Genomic DNA, 17,603 nt, shown 5'->3' on the forward strand with positions numbered 1-17,603 from the left:
GGTCAGTGGTTGGCATAGCCGTGGTTGGCCCTGGGAATCATGAGCCCAGTCCGCTGTTATAAACGGGGAAACGGTGGCCGGGAGAGGGGCCTGGCTTCCCTGGGGTCACAGAGCCGGTCCGTGTTTGAGGCAGCCTTTGGGCCCACTGGCCCAGCCACCTTTGTGAGTGTGCGAGGTCAGGGGGCTTGCAGGGTCTTTTCCCCAAATCCCCAGACCAAAAAACCTTTCTCAGTAACTCATTCTACGTAGACAGTGCTAGAGTAAAATCTCCCTCCCCACTCTTTCTGTCTGTCTCCCTCCCTCCCTTCCTTCTTCCCTGAGTATCTTGGTCACCTGGCCTGTGTTCACATCCTGCTTCCATCCCTGACTACCTGTGTAAAGTACTTAACCTCTTGCCTCCTTCACTCCTCTCTATGTTGAGATCATAATACAGCTCCCTCCGAGGCTGTTGGGGAGATCTATAAGGGGATTTCTTTTTTTATTGAAGAATAGTTAATTTGCAAAGTTGTGTTAGTTTCAAGTGTACAGCAATGTGATTCAGTTGTACATACATATATACTTTTTCAGATTATTTTCCATTATAGGTTATTATAAGATATTGAGTAGAGTTCCCTCTGCTATACAGTAGGTCCTTGTTGTTTATCTGTTTTACATAGTGTGTATGTTAATCCCAAACTGCTAATTTATCCCCTCCATCCCTTTTTGAAATTATAAGTTTGTTTTCTATGTCTGTGGGTTGATTTCTGTTTTGTAAATAAGTTCATTTGTATCATTTTTCTATACTCCACAAATAAGTGGTATCATATGGTATTTGTCGTTCTCTGATTTACTTCGCTTAGTATGATAATCTCTAGGTCCATCCATGTTGCTGCCAACTGCTTTATTTTATTCTTTCTAAAGCTGAGTAATATTCCATTAAATATATGTACCACATCTTCTTTATCCATTCATCTGTCAGTGGACACTTTGGTTGCTTCCATGTCTTGGCTATTGTAAATGGTAATGCTGTGAACATTGGAGTGCGTGCATGTGTCTTTTTGAATTATGGTTTTCTCCGGATATATGCCCAGGAGTGGGATTGCTGGATCATATGGTAACTCTGTTTTTAGTTTTTTTTTTTTTTTTTTAAATAAATTTATTTATTTATTTTTGGCTGTGTTGAGTCTTCGTTTCTGTGCGAGGGCTTTCTCCAGTTGCGGCGAGCGGGGGCCACTCTTCATCGCGGTGTGCGGGCCTCTCACTGTCACGGCCTCTCCTGTTGCGGAGCACAGGCTCCAGACGCACAGGCTCAGTAGTTGTGGCACACGGGCTTAGTTGCTCCGCGGCATGTGGGATCTTCCCAGACCAGGGCTCGAACCCGTGTCCCCTGCATTGGCAGGCAGACTCCGAACCACTGCGCCACCAGGGAAGCCCCTGTTTTTAGTTTTTTAAGGAAGCTCCATTCTGTTCTCCAAAGTGGTTGCATCAATTTACATTCCCACCAACAATGTAGGAGGGTTCCCTTTTCTCCACACCCTCTCCAGTATTTATTGTTTGTAGATTTTCTGATGATGGTCATTCTGACTGGTGTGAGGTGATACCTCATTGTAGTTTTGATTTGCATTTCTCTAATAATTAGCAATGTTGAGCATCTTTTCATGTGCCTGTTGGCCATCTGTATGTCTTCTTTGGAGAAATAACTATTTAGGTCTTCTGCCCATTTTGTGATTGGGTTGTTTGTTTTTCAGTGTTAAGCTGTATGAGCTGTTTGTATATTTTGGAAATTAATTCTTTGTCAGTCACATCGTTTGCAAATATTTTCTCCCAATCCGTAGGTTGTCTCTCTTTTTTTTTTTTTAAGAAACACTTTTAATTTTATTTATTTATTTTATTTTTGGCTGTGTTGGGTCTTCGTTTCTGTGCGAGGGCTTTCTCTAGTTGCGGCAAGCGGGGGCCACTCTTCATCGCGGTGCGCGGGCCTCTCACTGTCACGGCCTCTCCCGTTGTGGAGCACAGGCTCCAGACACGCAGGCTCAGTAGTGTGGCTCACGGGCCTAGTTGCTCCGCGGCATGTGGGACCTTCCCAGACCAGGGCTCGAACCCCTGTCCCCTGCATTGGCAGGCAGACTCCCAACCACTGCGCCACCAGGGAAGCCCCATAGGTTGTCTTTTGGTTTGCTTGTTTATTGTTTCCTTTGCTGTGCAAAAGCTTTTAAGTTTAATTAGGTACAATTTGTTGATTTTTCTTTTTATTTCCACTACTCTAGGAGACAGATCCAAAAAAATATTGCTGCGATTTATGTCAAAGAGTGTTCTGCCTATGTTTTCCTCTAGGAGTTTTATAGTATTTGGTCTTACACTTAGGTCTTTAATCCATTTTGAGTTTATTTTAGTATATGGTGTTAAGGTGTGTTCTAATTTCATTCTTACTATAGCTGTCCAGTTTTCCCAGCACCACTTATTGAACAGACTGTCTTTTCTCCATTGTATATCCTTGCCTCCTTTGTCATAGATTAATTGATCATAAGTGTGTGGGTTTATTTCTGGGCTTTCTATCCTGTTCCATTGATCATTATGTCTGTTTTCTGTGCCAGTACCATATTGTTTTTTGTTTTTAATAAATTTATTTATTTATTTATTTTCGGCTGCATTGGGTCTTCGTTGCTGCGTGCGGGCTTTCTCTAGTTGCGATGAGCAGAGGCTCCTCTTCGTTGCGGTGCACGGGCTTCTCATCGCGGTGGCTTCTCCTGTTGCGGAGCGTGGGCTTCAGTAGTTGTGGCTCGCGGGCTCTAGAGCATAGACTCAGTAGTTCTGGCGCACAGGCTTAGTTGCTCTGCGGCATCAACTGGACCAGTGATCGAACCCATGTCCCCTGCATTGGCAGGCAGATTCTTAACCAATTTGCCACCAGGGAAGCCCACTATGTAGCTTTGTAGTATAGTCTGAAGTCAGGGAGCTTGATTCCTCCAGCACTGTTCTTTCTCAAGATTGTTTTGGCTATTTGGAGTCTTTTGTGTTTCCATACAGATTTTTAAAAATTTTGTTCTAGTGCTGTGAAAAATGCCATTGGTAATTGGACAGGGATTGCATTGAATCTGTAGATTGCATTGAACAACATGGTCATCTTAACAGTATTGAGTCTTCCAATCCAAGAACACAGTATATCTTTCTGTTTGTTACAGGGAATTCTTGCAAAGCACTCAGAACAGTGCTTGGTTTGCAGCCAGGCTGTAGGACCAGTGCTGCCTCTCTGTCTTGACTGGCCTGGCCCACACCTCCGTCCTGTTTCAGAAGAGCCCCAAGCCTGTCCCCCTCCCAGTGCTAGGGAGAGCAGCAGTGCCCTGTGCACAGCTCTGGCCCCCAGCGACTCTGGCCCAGCCACATAAATGCACCCGGTATGACCCGGAGCCTGCTTGCACACCCTCCAAGACAAGGTGCTCACTCCCTCCTGCATAGCTTATGCCGAGAGGCTCTTCCTCTGCTCACAGAGCTGTGGTTCTTCCAGCCAGGCCCAGCCCTGCGCTCTGGGCTCATCCTGCCCTGGAGCCCATTTGGAGACTCAAGGGCATCGCTGGGCCCCCACCCAGGCTAAAGGGGCTCCATACAGCAGACCCAGCACTCACTTGCCTCAATGGCTTCCTCTGCACACAGAACAAAATCCGTAGTCCCCACTCAAGCTTCACGCCTGGTCCCTGCAACCTCGAGCCCCACACCCCTTCCTGGCCTCCTTTCTCTTCCTGAGCCCACCAACCTCATTCCACCTCAGGGCCCTTGCACTTGCTGTGCCCTCTGCCTGGGACACTCTACCTCTAGATATCAGCACAAATGTCACCTTCCTGACCCCTGAACTAAAGCCCCCGGTCACTCTATCCCATGACTCTCTGGTTCTCTCCACTGCACTGTCTACCTCTTAGAATAATTCCTTATGACTCACTCACTGGTTCACTGTCTTGCACGAGAATATAACCCTCCTGTACGCAGACAGGTCCTCATCTGTCTTGTTCATGAAGTTTGCCAAGGGGGTAGAATGATGCATACTATATTAGTGCGTTTTGAATGAATGCATTAATCAAAAGCAGGTGACATGTGACAAGATCCAAAAGAAAGATGACTCTTGCCAACCTCTGATTTTCTTTCTTCTTTATTTTAAATTGACAAATAGTTCATTTAAAATACTGTTAGGTTCTGAAATACATCAGAGGGATTCAGATATATATGTATATATAAATTTAAATATAGGGCTTCCTTGGTGGCGCAGTGGTTAAGAATCCACCTGCCAGTGCAGGGGACACGGGTTCGAGCCCTGGTCCCAGAAGATCCCACATGCTGCAGAGCAACTAGGCCCAGGTGCTACAACTGCTGAACCTGCTCTCTAGAGCCCGGGAGGCACAACTACTGAAGCCCGTGTGCCTACAGCCCATGCTCCGCCACAAGAGAAGCCACTGCAACGAGAAGCCCGTGTACCACAACAAAGAGTAGCCCCCGCTCGCTGCAACTAGAGAAAGCCCGTGTGCAGCAACGCAGATCCAATGCAGCCAAAAATAAATAAATAAATAAACATATATATATATATATATATATATATATATATTCTTTTTCAGATTCGTTTCTGTTATAGGTAATTAGAAGATATTGAATCTAATTCCCGGTGTGTATACTAGGACACTGTTGATTATGCATTATGTGTATAGTAGTCTGTATCCGTTCAACCCAACCTCCTATTTATCCTTCCCCCACACATGTCTCCTTTGGTAACAGTAAGTTTCTTGTCTATTTCTGTTTTATAAATAAGTTCATGAGTATCATTCTTCCAAATTCCACATGTAGGTGATATTATAAAATATTTCTTTTCTCTGTCTGACGTCTTTCACTTAGTATGATAATCACTAGGTCTCTCCGTCTTGCCAGAAATGGCATTATTTTATTCTTTTTGATGATTGAGTATTCTATTTTGTGTGTATGTATATATATATACACACACATGCCACATCTTCTGTGCAATTTATCTCTCACTAGACACTTAGGTTGCTTCCATGTCCTGGCTATTTTAAATACCGTTCCTATGAATGCTGAGGTGCATGTGTCTTTTCGAACTATGGTTTTTTCCAATATATGCCCAGGACTAAGATTTCTGGATCGCTAGGTAGCTCATGTTTTGGATTTTAAAAAATACTACATACTTTTCTCCACAGTGGCTGTTCCCAATGTGCATTACGACCAGCAGCTGAGGAGGTTCCCACTTTATCCATATCCTCTCCCAAATTTATAATTTGTATTCATGATACACATTCTGACTAGTGCAAAGTTACCTCAATGTAGTTTTCATTTGCATTCTGTAATAATTACCAATATTGAGCAGCATGTCATATGCGTTTGTATTATTACAAACAGGGTGAGTAAAATTTCCCGCTTGAAATTGGCTACGTGAAAGTCTACTCTGCTTCGAATTATCTTTTGATTAACTACCCCAGGTCATTTTTTTTTTTTTTTTTTTTGCGGTACGTGGGCCTCTCACTGCTGTGGCCTCTCCCGTTGCGGAGCACAGGCTCCGGACACACAGGCTCAGCGGCCATGGCTCACGGGCCCAGTCGCTCCGCGGCATGCGGGATCCTCCCGGACCGGGGCACGAACCCGTGTCCGCTGCACCGGCAGGCGGACTCTCAACCACTGCGCCACCAGGGAAGCCCCCCCAGGTCATTTTTTGAGCACACGTGCCATGAAAAGCCCCACAGGCTTTGTGAACAAAACATGACCTGTAGCACCGGTTGTAAAATTGTTGTTAAGGGAAAAGTCCACAAGGCGGCAGCATTTCTTCGTGCCCAACTCTGGTTACTCGGCAACAAAAGATTTAGGAAAATTCATCTTACTGGGCTGTGAATTAGAGAGGAAGGTGCCAGAGGCAACACCCAAGGGCTTGTGTGTCACTATGTCTTCCCCGTTAAGCCTCATGTCCCCGAAAAATCCGACCCCTGGCTAAACCTGCGGGTGCTGCGGTGTGAAGGTGGGGTGCCTCCTGGCAAGGAGGCTGGATGTGGTAACCCCACCACCAGCAGCCGTGGAGGCTCGGTCACTTTTTGAAGCTCCTGCAGCCGAGACGGTCCCCCATAGTTTGGGTGCACTCGGCTTCGTTTTAGCTCTACGACAGCTCACGTGGACCCTGAAATTGTGGTTCCACCCAGAAGGGAAGAGACACTACATCTTTAATGAGGTGCATTTGCAGGCACATCCTCCTCAACTCTCTCAGTGCACCCTTGGGACCCCAGGCTGCTCAAGCTCCAGAGATGTGACGCTATCGATTATCACAGAGGCCAGAGGCGAAAAGTGTACTCATTTCTTTCCTTTTACGTTCTTTTTGAGCTTCATTCTGATGTTATGTCGCACTAGAGTTGATTTCCAATGTGGTGTTTGCTGTAGGTGTGCAGCAAGTTGATCCAATTACAATATAATATATCTAGAGTTTTTCAGATTCATTTTTCCATATAGGTTATTGCAGAACGTTGAGTAGAGGCCCTGGTGTTCTACAGTAGTCCTTGTCAAGTTCGTGTTTTATACATATGTTTATTGGTATTTTACTGTGTATGTCTTCATGTGAACCACCTAACTTATATCTCCAACCCCACTTCCTTTTTAGTTACCCTTGGTTTATTCTGAAAGTCGATGAGTGAGGCTGTTTCTGTTTTGTAAACTAGTTCAGTTGCATGTATGTTTCCATTCCTCCTATACGTGATATCATATGCTATGGGTCCTCCTCTGTCTGACTGACTTCACTCAGTGTTTGGGCATCCCAGGTCTATCCATGTTGCTTCTAATGGCATTATTTCATTCTTTTTCCTGGCTGAGTAACAGTCCCTTGTATACACGTTGGACCTCCTCTTTATGTATTCATCACTCGCTGGACTATTTCTTTTAGTGTCGTGGCATTTGTAAATACTGCTGCAATAAACATTGGCGTGCTTGTGTGTTTTTCAACTATGGAGTTTCCCGAATAGCACCCAGGCGTGGGACTGCAGAAATATAGGGTCGATCTCTCTTTAGTTTTCTAGGAACTGATATACAGTGCTTTGTAGTGGCAGGTACAAATGTACAGTTCCACTCACCGCATGGGAAGATTCCCTTTTCTCCACACTCATTCCCCATCGATTGTTTTTAGACTTTTTGATGCTGGCCATATGCCTGCTGCGAGATGATGCCGCTTTATACTTTTGATATGCATTTCTCTCTTAATGAGTGATTTTCTGCCTCCTCTCGTGATCGGGTTTTTCTTTTAAACAGTGTGAGTAAACTTTCCCTCCTGAAATTGGGCTTCTTGAAAGTCTGTGTGTTTCCAATTTTTTTTCGGTTACCAAACCCAGGTCATTATTGAGGGCACGTGTCTTTAAAAGCCCCAGAGGCTTTGTGAATATTAGGTGCCCTGAAGCACCGGCTGTAAAGCTGTTGTTACCGGAAATGTCCACAAGGCGGCAGCATTTCTTCGTGCCGAACTCGTTCCTCGGCAACCAAATGCTTTAGGAAAGTCATCTTCCTGGGCTGTGAATTAGAGGGGAAGGTGCCCGAGGCAACACCCAAGGGCTTGTGTGTCACTACCTCTTCCCTGTTAAGCTTCACACCCCCGAAAATTCCAAACGCGGGCTAAACCAGCAGGTGCTGTGGTGTGTAAGTTTGGTGACTCCTGGCAAGGAGGCTGAATGTGGGAACCCCACAACCAGCAGCTGTGGAGCCTTGGTCACTTTTTGAATCTCCTGCAGCCTAGATGGTCCCCCATGGTTTGGGTGCACTGGCTTCCTTTTAGCTCTAGGAAGGCCCACCTAGATTCTGAAGTTTTGGTTCCCCCCAGAAAGGAAGAGACACTACACCTTTAACAGCGTGAATTTGCAGGCACACCCTCCTCATGTCTCTGAGCTAAACCTCCGTGCACCCTTGGGACCCCAGGCTGCTCAGGCTGCGGGGATGTAATACCAGTGCATATCACGAAGGCCGTAGGAGAAAAGCATACCCATTTCTTTCCTTTTCCTTTCTTTTGCAACTTAAATCTGATGGTATGTTGCACTGGAGTTGATTTCCAAATTCGGGTTTGGTGTAGCTGTACAGCAAGCTGATTCTTTTACACACATATTATATCTAGTGTTTTTCAGATTCCTATTCCATATAGGTAATTGCAGAACGTTGAGTAGAGGCCCTGGTGTTGAAAAGTAGTCCTTGTCCGGTGCTTGTTATATATATATATATATATATACATATATATATATATATATATATATATATATATATATATATGTATATATATGTTTATAGGTATTTTACTGTGTATGTCTTCATGTGAACCACCTAACTTATATCTCCAACCCCACTTCCTTTTTAGTTACCCTTGGTTTATTCTGAAAGTCGATGAGTGAGGCTGTTTCTGTTTTGTAAACTAGTTCAGTTGCATGTATGTTTCCATTCCTCCTATACGTGATATCATATGCTATGGGTCCTCCTCTGTCTGACTGACTTCACTCAGTGTTTGGGCATCCCAGGTCTATCCATGTTGCTTCTAATGGCATTATTTCATTCTTTTTCCTGGCTGAGTAACAGTCCCTTGTATACACGTTGGACCTCCTCTTTATGTATTCATCACTCGCTGGACTATTTCTTTTAGTGTCGTGGCATTTGTAAATACTGCTGCAATAAACATTGGCGTGCTTGTGTGTTTTTCAACTATGGAGTTTCCCGAATGGCACCCAGGCGTGGGACTGCAGAAATATAGGGTCGATCTCTCTTTAGTTTTCTAGGAACTGATATACAGTGCTTTGTAGCGGCAGGTACAAATGTACAGTTCCACTCACCGCATGGGAAGATTCCCTTTTCTCCACACTCATTCCCCATCGATTGTTTTTAGACTTTTTGATGCTGGCCATATGCCTGCTGCGAGATGATGCCGCTTTATACTTTTGATATGCATTTCTCTCTTAATGAGTGATTTTCTGCCTCCTCTCGTGATCGGGTTTTTCTTTTAAACAGTGTGAGTAAACTTTCCCTCCTGAAATTGGGCTTCTTGAAAGTCTGTGTGTTTCCAATTTTTTTTCGGTTACCAAACCCAGGTCATTATTGAGGGCACGTGTCTTTAAAAGCCCCAGAGGCTTTGTGAATATTAGGTGCCCTGAAGCACCGGTTGTAAAGCTGTTGTTACCGGAAATGTCCACAAGGCGGCAGCATTTCTTCGTGCCGAACTCGTTCCTCGGCAACCAAATGCTTTAGGAAAGTCATCTTCCTGGGCTGTGAATTAGAGGGGAAGGTGCCCGAGGCAACACCCAAGGGCTTGTGTGTCACTACCTCTTCCCTGTTAAGCTTCACACCCCCGAAAATTCCAAACGCGGGCTAAACCAGCAGGTGCTGTGGTGTGTAAGTTTGGTGACTCCTGGCAAGGAGGCTGAATGTGGGAACCCCACAACCAGCAGCTGTGGAGCCTTGGTCACTTTTTGAATCTCCTGCAGCCTAGATGGTCCCCCATGGTTTGGGTGCACTGGCTTCCTTTTAGCTCTAGGAAGGCCCACCTAGATTCTGAAGTTTTGGTTCCCCCCAGAAAGGAAGAGACACTACACCTTTAACAGCGTGAATTTGCAGGCACACCCTCCTCATGTCTCTGAGCTAAACCTCCGTGCACCCTTGGGACCCCAGGCTGCTCAGGCTGCGGGGATGTAATACCAGTGCATATCACGAAGGCCGTAGGAGAAAAGCATACCCATTTCTTTCCTTTTCCTTTCTTTTGCAACTTAAATCTGATGGTATGTTGCACTGGAGTTGATTTCCAAATTCGGGTTTGGTGTAGCTGTACAGCAAGCTGATTCTTTTACACACATATTATATCTAGTGTTTTTCAGATTCCTATTCCATATAGGTAATTGCAGAACGTTGAGTAGAGGCCCTGGTGTTGAAAAGTAGTCCTTGTCCGGTGCTTGTTATATATATATATATATACATATATATATGTATATATATGTTTATAGGTATTTTACTGTGTATGTCTTCATGTGAACCACCTAACTTATATCTCCAACCCCACTTCCTTTTTAGTTACCCTTGGTTTATTCTGAAAGTCGATGAGTGAGGCTGTTTCTGTTTTGTAAACTAGTTCAGTTGCATGTATGTTTCCATTCCTCCTATACGTGATATCATATGCTATGGGTCCTCCTCTGTCTGACTGACTTCACTCAGTGTTTGGGCATCCCAGGTCTATCCATGTTGCTTCTAATGGCATTATTTCATTCTTTTTCCTGGCTGAGTAACAGTCCCTTGTATACACGTTGGACCTCCTCTTTATGTATTCATCGCTCGCTGGACTATTTCTTTTAGTGTCGTGGCATTTGTAAATACTGCTGCAATAAACATTGGCGTGCTTGTGTGTTTTTCAACTATGGAGTTTCCCGAATGGCACCCAGGCGTGGGACTGCAGAAATATAGGGTCGATCTCTCTTTAGTTTTCTAGGAACTGAAATACAGTGCTTTGTAGCGGCAGGTACAAATGTACAGTTCCACTCACCGCGTGGGAAGATTCCCTTTTCTCCACACTCATTCCCCATCGATTGTTTTTAGACTTTTTGATGCTGGCCATATGCCTGCTGCGAGATGATGCCGCTTTATACTTTTGATATGCATTTCTCTCTTAATGAGTGATTTTCTGCCTCCTCTCGTGATCGGGTTTTTCTTTTAAACAGTGTGAGTAAACTTTCCCTCCTGAAATTGGGCTTCTTGAAAGTCTGTGTGTTTCCAATTTTTTTTCGGTTACCAAACCCAGGTCATTATTGAGGGCACGTGTCTTTAAAAGCCCCAGAGGCTTTGTGAATATTAGGTGCCCTGAAGCACCGGTTGTAAAGCTGTTGTTACCGGAAATGTCCACAAGGCGGCAGCATTTCTTCGTGCCGAACTCGTTCCTCGGCAACCAAATGCTTTAGGAAAGTCATCTTCCTGGGCTGTGAATTAGAGGGGAAGGTGCCCGAGGCAACACCCAAGGGCTTGTGTGTCACTACCTCTTCCCTGTTAAGCTTCACACCCCCGAAAATTCCAAACGCGGGCTAAACCAGCAGGTGCTGTGGTGTGTAAGTTTGGTGACTCCTGGCAAGGAGGCTGAATGTGGGAACCCCACAACCAGCAGCTGTGGAGCCTTGGTCACTTTTTGAATCTCCTGCAGCCTAGATGGTCCCCCATGGTTTGGGTGCACTGGCTTCCTTTTAGCTCTAGGAAGGCCCACCTAGATTCTGAAGTTTTGGTTCCCCCCAGAAAGGAAGAGACACTACACCTTTAACAGCGTGAATTTGCAGGCACACCCTCCTCATGTCTCTGAGCTAAACCTCCGTGCACCCTTGGGACCCCAGGCTGCTCAGGCTGCGGGGATGTAATACCAGTGCATATCACGAAGGCCGTAGGAGAAAAGCATACCCATTTCTTTCCTTTTCCTTTCTTTTGCAACTTAAATCTGATGGTATGTTGCACTGGAGTTGATTTCCAAATTCGGGTTTGGTGTAGCTGTACAGCAAGCTGATTCTTTTACACACATATTATATCTAGTGTTTTTCAGATTCCTATTCCATATAGGTAATTGCAGAACGTTGAGTAGAGGCCCTGGTGTTGAAAAGTAGTCCTTGTCCGGTGCTTGTTATATATATATATATATACATATATATATGTATATATATGTTTATAGGTATTTTACTGTGTATGTCTTCATGTGAACCACCTAACTTATATCTCCAACCCCACTTCCTTTTTAGTTACCCTTGGTTTATTCTGAAAGTCGATGAGTGAGGCTGTTTCTGTTTTGTAAACTAGTTCAGTTGCATGTATGTTTCCATTCCTCCTATACGTGATATCATATGCTATGGGTCCTCCTCTGTCTGACTGACTTCACTCAGTGTTTGGGCATCCCAGGTCTATCCATGTTGCTTCTAATGGCATTATTTCATTCTTTTTCCTGGCTGAGTAACAGTCCCTTGTATACACGTTGGACCTCCTCTTTATGTATTCATCACTCGCTGGACTATTTCTTTTAGTGTCGTGGCATTTGTAAATACTGCTGCAATAAACATTGGCGTGCTTGTGTGTTTTTCAACTATGGAGTTTCCCGAATGGCACCCAGGCGTGGGACTGCAGAAATATAGGGTCGATCTCTCTTTAGTTTTCTAGGAACTGAAATACAGTGCTTTGTAGCGGCAGGTACAAATGTACAGTTCCACTCACCGCGTGGGAAGATTCCCTTTTCTCCACACTCATTCCCCATCGATTGTTTTTAGACTTTTTGATGCTGGCCATATGCCTGCTGCGAGATGATGCCGCTTTATACTTTTGATATGCATTTCTCTCTTAATGAGTGATTTTCTGCCTCCTCTCGTGATCGGGTTTTTCTTTTAAACAGTGTGAGTAAACTTTCCCTCCTGAAATTGGGCTTCTTGAAAGTCTGTGTGTTTCCAATTTTTTTTCGGTTACCAAACCCAGGTCATTATTGAGGGCACGTGTCTTTAAAAGCCCCAGAGGCTTTGTGAATATTAGGTGCCCTGAAGCACCGGTTGTAAAGCTGTTGTTACCGGAAATGTCCACAAGGCGGCAGCATTTCTTCGTGCCGAACTCGTTCCTCGGCAACCAAATGCTTTAGGAAAGTCATCTTCCTGGGCTGTGAATTAGAGGGGAAGGTGCCCGAGGCAACACCCAAGGGCTTGTGTGTCACTACCTCTTCCCTGTTAAGCTTCACACCCCCGAAAATTCCAAACGCGGGCTAAACCAGCAGGTGCTGTGGTGTGTAAGTTTGGTGACTCCTGGCAAGGAGGCTGAATGTGGGAACCCCACAACCAGCAGCTGTGGAGCCTTGGTCACTTTTTGAATCTCCTGCAGCCTAGATGGTCCCCCATGGTTTGGGTGCACTGGCTTCCTTTTAGCTCTAGGAAGGCCCACCTAGATTCTGAAGTTTTGGTTCCCCCCAGAAAGGAAGAGACACTACACCTTTAACAGCGTGAATTTGCAGGCACACCCTCCTCATGTCTCTGAGCTAAACCTCCGTGCACCCTTGGGACCCCAGGCTGCTCAGGCTGCGGGGATGTAATACCAGTGCATATCACGAAGGCCGTAGGAGAAAAGCATACCCATTTCTTTCCTTTTCCTTTCTTTTGCAACTTAAATCTGATGGTATGTTGCACTGGAGTTGATTTCCAAATTCGGGTTTGGTGTAGCTGTACAGCAAGCTGATTCTTTTACACACATATTATATCTAGTGTTTTTCAGATTCCTATTCCATATAGGTAATTGCAGAACGTTGAGTAGAGGCCCTGGTGTTGAAAAGTAGTCCTTGTCCGGTGCTTGTTATATATATATATATATACATATATATATGTATATATATGTTTATAGGTATTTTACTGTGTATGTCTTCATGTGAACCACCTAACTTATATCTCCAACCCCACTTCCTTTTTAGTTACCCTTGGTTTATTCTGAAAGTCGATGAGTGAGGCTGTTTCTGTTTTGTAAACTAGTTCAGTTGCATGTATGTTTCCATTCCTCCTATACGTGATATCATATGCTATGGGTCCTCCTCTGTCTGACTGACTTCACTCAGTGTTTGGGCATCCCAGGTCTATCCATGTTGCTTCTAATGGCATTATTTCATTCTTTTTCCTGGCTGAGTAACAGTCCCTTGTATACACGTTGGACCTCCTCTTTATGTATTCATCACTCGCTGGACTATTTCTTTTAGTGTCGTGGCATTTGTAAATACTGCTGCAATAAACATTGGCGTGCTTGTGTGTTTTTCAACTATGGAGTTTCCCGAATGGCACCCAGGCGTGGGACTGCAGAAATATAGGGTCGATCTCTCTTTAGTTTTCTAGGAACTGAAATACAGTGCTTTGTAGCGGCAGGTACAAATGTACAGTTCCACTCACCGCGTGGGAAGATTCCCTTTTCTCCACACTCATTCCCCATCGATTGTTTTTAGACTTTTTGATGCTGGCCATATGCCTGCTGCGAGATGATGCCGCTTTATACTTTTGATATGCATTTCTCTCTTAATGAGTGATTTTCTGCCTCCTCTCGTGATCGGGTTTTTCTTTTAAACAGTGTGAGTAAACTTTCCCTCCTGAAATTGGGCTTCTTGAAAGTCTGTGTGTTTCCAATTTTTTTTCGGTTACCAAACCCAGGTCATTATTGAGGGCACGTGTCTTTAAAAGCCCCAGAGGCTTTGTGAATATTAGGTGCCCTGAAGCACCGGTTGTAAAGCTGTTGTTACCGGAAATGTCCACAAGGCGGCAGCATTTCTTCGTGCCGAACTCGTTCCTCGGCAACCAAATGCTTTAGGAAAGTCATCTTCCTGGGCTGTGAATTAGAGGGGAAGGTGCCCGAGGCAACACCCAAGGGCTTGTGTGTCACTACCTCTTCCCTGTTAAGCTTCACACCCCCGAAAATTCCAAACGCGGGCTAAACCAGCAGGTGCTGTGGTGTGTAAGTTTGGTGACTCCTGGCAAGGAGGCTGAATGTGGGAACCCCACAACCAGCAGCTGTGGAGCCTTGGTCACTTTTTGAATCTCCTGCAGCCTAGATGGTCCCCCATGGTTTGGGTGCACTGGCTTCCTTTTAGCTCTAGGAAGGCCCACCTAGATTCTGAAGTTTTGGTTCCCCCCAGAAAGGAAGAGACACTACACCTTTAACAGCGTGAATTTGCAGGCACACCCTCCTCATGTCTCTGAGCTAAACCTCCGTGCACCCTTGGGACCCCAGGCTGCTCAGGCTGCGGGGATGTAATACCAGTGCATATCACGAAGGCCGTAGGAGAAAAGCATACCCATTTCTTTCCTTTTCCTTTCTTTTGCAACTTAAATCTGATGGTATGTTGCACTGGAGTTGATTTCCAAATTCGGGTTTGGTGTAGCTGTACAGCAAGCTGATTCTTTTACACACATATTATATCTAGTGTTTTTCAGATTCCTATTCCATATAGGTAATTGCAGAACGTTGAGTAGAGGCCCTGGTGTTGAAAAGTAGTCCTTGTCCGGTGCTTGTTATATATATATATATATATATATATATATATATATATATATATATATATATATGTATATATATGTTTATAGGTATTTTACTGTGTATGTCTTCATGTGAACCACCTAACTTATATCTCCAACCCCACTTCCTTTTTAGTTACCCTTGGTTTATTCTGAAAGTCGATGAGTGAGGCTGTTTCTGTTTTGTAAACTAGTTCAGTTGCATGTATGTTTCCATTCCTCCTATACGTGATATCATATGCTATGGGTCCTCCTCTGTCTGACTGACTTCACTCAGTGTTTGGGCATCCCAGGTCTATCCATGTTGCTTCTAATGGCATTATTTCATTCTTTTTCCTGGCTGAGTAACAGTCCCTTGTATACACGTTGGACCTCCTCTTTATGTATTCATCACTCGCTGGACTATTTCTTTTAGTGTCGTGGCATTTGTAAATACTGCTGCAATAAACATTGGCGTGCTTGTGTGTTTTTCAACTATGGAGTTTCCCGAATGGCACCCAGGCGTGGGACTGCAGAAATATAGGGTCGATCTCTCTTTAGTTTTCTAGGAACTGAAATACAGTGCTTTGTAGCGGCAGGTACAAATGTACAGTTCCACTCACCGCGTGGGAAGATTCCCTTTTCTCCACACTCATTCCCCATCGATTGTTTTTAGACTTTTTGATGCTGGCCATATGCCTGCTGCGAGATGATGCCGCTTTATACTTTTGATATGCATTTCTCTCTTAATGAGTGATTTTCTGCCTCCTCTCGTGATCGGGTTTTTCTTTTAAACAGTGTGAGTAAACTTTCCCTCCTGAAATTGGGCTTCTTGAAAGTCTGTGTGTTTCCAATTTTTTTTCGGTTACCAAACCCAGGTCATTATTGAGGGCACGTGTCTTTAAAAGCCCCAGAGGCTTTGTGAATATTAGGTGCCCTGAAGCACCGGTTGTAAAGCTGTTGTTACCGGAAATGTCCACAAGGCGGCAGCATTTCTTCGTGCCGAACTCGTTCCTCGGCAACCAAATGCTTTAGGAAAGTCATCTTCCTGGGCTGTGAATTAGAGGGGAAGGTGCCCGAGGCAACACCCAAGGGCTTGTGTGTCACTACCTCTTCCCTGTTAAGCTTCACACCCCCGAAAATTCCAAACGCGGGCTAAACCAGCAGGTGCTGTGGTGTGTAAGTTTGGTGACTCCTGGCAAGGAGGCTGAATGTGGGAACCCCACAACCAGCAGCTGTGGAGCCTTGGTCACTTTTTGAATCTCCTGCAGCCTAGATGGTCCCCCATGGTTTGGGTGCACTGGCTTCCTTTTAGCTCTAGGAAGGCCCACCTAGATTCTGAAGTTTTGGTTCCCCCCAGAAAGGAAGAGACACTACACCTTTAACAGCGTGAATTTGCAGGCACACCCTCCTCATGTCTCTGAGCTAAACCTCCGTGCACCCTTGGGACCCCAGGCTGCTCAGGCTGCGGGGATGTAATACCAGTGCATATCACGAAGGCCGTAGGAGAAAAGCATACCCATTTCTTTCCTTTTCCTTTCTTTTGCAACTTAAATCTGATGGTATGTTGCACTGGAGTTGATTTCCAAATTCGGGTTTGGTGTAGCTGTACAGCAAGCTGATTCTTTTACACACATATTATATCTAGTGTTTTTCAGATTCCTATTCCATATAGGTAATTGCAGAACGTTGAGTAGAGGCCCTGGTGTTGAAAAGTAGTCCTTGTCCGGTGCTTGTTATATATATATATATATACATATATATATATATATATGTATATATATGTTTATAGGTATTTTACTGTGTATGTCTTCATGTGAACCACCTAACTTATATCTCCAACCCCACTTCCTTTTTAGTTACCCTTGGTTTATTCTGAAAGTCGATGAGTGAGGCTGTTTCTGTTTTGTAAACTAGTTCAGTTGCATGTATGTTTCCATTCCTCCTATACGTGATATCATATGCTATGGGTCCTCCTCTGTCTGACTGACTTCACTCAGTGTTTGGGCATCCCAGGTCTATCCATGTTGCTTCTAATGGCATTATTTCATTCTTTTTCCTGGCTGAGTAACAGTCCCTTGTATACACGTTGGACCTCCTCTTTATGTATTCATCACTCGCTGGACTATTTCTTTTAGTGTCGTGGCATTTGTAAATACTGCTGCAATAAACATTGGCGTGCTTGTGTGTTTTTCAACTATGGAGTTTCCCGAATGGCACCCAGGCGTGGGACTGCAGAAATATAGGGTCGATCTCTCTTTAGTTTTCTAGGAACTGATATACAGTGCTTTGTAGCGGCAGGTACAAATGTACAGTTCCACTCACCGCGTGGGAAGATTCCCTTTTCTCCACACTCATTCCCCATCGATTGTTTTTAGACTTTTTGATGCTGGCCATATGCCTGCTGCGAGATGATGCCGCTTTATACTTTTGATATGCATTTCTCTCTTAATGAGTGATTTTCTGCCTCCTCTCGTGATCGGGTTTTTCTTTTAAACAGTGTGAGTAAACTTTCCCTCCTGAAATTGGGCTTCTTGAAAGTCTGTGTGTTTCCAATTTTTTTTCGGTTACCAAACCCAGGTCATTATTGAGGGCACGTGTCTTTAAAAGCCCCAGAGGCTT

The sequence above is a fragment of the Mesoplodon bidens genome (assembly GCF_964165515.1).
Source record: "Mesoplodon bidens genome assembly, chromosome: 10".
In the NCBI taxonomy this organism is placed as follows: Eukaryota; Metazoa; Chordata; class Mammalia; order Artiodactyla; family Ziphiidae; genus Mesoplodon; species Mesoplodon bidens.